At 30.5% G+C, this 1,717-nt stretch overlaps 1 non-coding gene across 1 annotated transcript; it reads left to right on the top strand.

The window, feature by feature from the left end:
* Positions 1-332: 332 nt before the first annotated feature.
* Trnak-cuu (transfer RNA lysine (anticodon CUU)) lies at positions 333-405 on the top strand. Its single transcript has one exon. It is a non-coding gene; the product is annotated as a tRNA-Lys (tRNA).
* The last annotated feature ends 1,312 nt before the right edge of the window (positions 406-1,717 follow it).

Here is a 1,717-nt window from a genome sequence, read left to right as displayed (position 1 = left end):
GAATTAAAAACTATCTTCTATTAAAAAAAATCGAAAAGAAAAAACTAAAAGAAAACTAAAAAAAGGGAACAAATAAAATAAACTAAAAAAACTAAAAAAAAAGAAAAACTAAAAAGGAAAAAAAGCAAAAAAAAGAAAAGAAAAAATTATTAGAATATTAGAAAAAAAATTATTAGAAAAAACTAATAAATAAAAAAAAATTAAAAAAGCAAAAACTAAAAAAGAAAAAACTAAAAAAAGAAAACTAAAATAAGACAAAAAGACAAAAACTAAAGAAAAAGAAAAAAAAGAAAAAAAGACGGAGAAAAAAAATAAATAGAAAATAAAAATCAGCCCGGCTAGCTCAGTCGGCAGATCATGAGACTCTTACTCTCAGGGTCGTGGGTTGGAGCCCCACGTTGGGCAAAATTTTTGGCCGACGCAAGGACCTTAGTAGCCAAGAAGCGTCGTTAATCTGATACAATACACAAAATCAAAAAGAAAAAAAGGAAAAAAGAAGTTGAAAAACTAAAAGAAAATAAGAAAAACTAAAGAAAAAGAAAAAAAACAAAAGAAAAAAAAGAAGAAAAAAACTAAAAAAATATAAAAGAAAAAACTAAACTAAAAACCTATTTTAAGTAAAAAACTAAAAAAAAACTAAAAAAAGAAAAAAAGAAAAAACTAAAAAAAGAAAAAACTAAAAAAGAAGAAAAGAAAAAACTAAAAAAGAAAGAAACTAAAAAAAGAAAAACTAGAAAAGAACTATACATAACCAATGTGACGTCAAAAAAATAAAATCTAAAAACTAAAAAAAGGAAAAAAACTGATAGAGGAATGTCCAATTTACGTCATCAATTCGATCCAAAAATGACATAGCGTTGGCCCTTGCGTCGTCCAGAATAGCCGCAACGTTGCTGCTTGGTGAAAGAACTCATTCTCAAAACTTTGAAAGAAAAACTTTGAAGCTAAGTAGATATCATTGTTTGAAATTAAACTTGCTTTAATAATCAGATATCTTTGAAAAAACTGCAATTGAACACAAGGGACGATGAGAGTCCATATATGAGCCTGCCGCGTGCCGTATTTTTGTAATTACAAGTTTTTTTGCTCTTTAAGTAATTTAATGTTAACTTTTCAATTTTTCATTGAAGTGCAACAAGTATGAAAACATCATTGCAACACTAATGTATATAAAAATGACGTCACTCGCTTGAACTTTTTTCCCAAGATTAAGGCTAATAACGAATTTTCTCAAATTTCTGACCTAGTTTGCCTAGTATGACCTAGTTTTTTTTAGTTTGCTATTCATCCGTCTGGATCAGACTAAGCTCCGCTCTGAACAATACAATCATTTGCGAGATGCAGTTGTAAATGACGGTAATACCACTAACATTGGAAGAGTAACGATTTTACCTTCGTCTTATGGTGGTAGTCCGCGTCATATGCAGGAGTATGCTCAAGATGCCATTGCGCATGTTCGTCTCTATGGTCGTCCAGATTTATTTACTACATTTACATGTAATCCATCTTGGGACGAGATACAGCAACTTTTACTTCCTGGACAATCACCGGTTTACAGACATGACATTACGGCTCTTGTCTCCGGCAAAAGTTGAAATCACTGACGAATTTCATAGTAAAACTTAGTGTTTGGGCCAGTGCAATGCTGGTTGTATTCAGTGGAACGGCGAAAGCGAGGGTTGCCACACGCACATATAGTATGGTTATTTAATAAAAT

Source organism: Artemia franciscana, unplaced genomic scaffold (genome assembly GCF_032884065.1).
Source record: "Artemia franciscana unplaced genomic scaffold, ASM3288406v1 Scaffold_3219, whole genome shotgun sequence".
In the NCBI taxonomy this organism is placed as follows: Eukaryota; Metazoa; Arthropoda; class Branchiopoda; order Anostraca; family Artemiidae; genus Artemia; species Artemia franciscana.
This window is presented reverse-complemented; position numbering and strand designations above follow the sequence as displayed.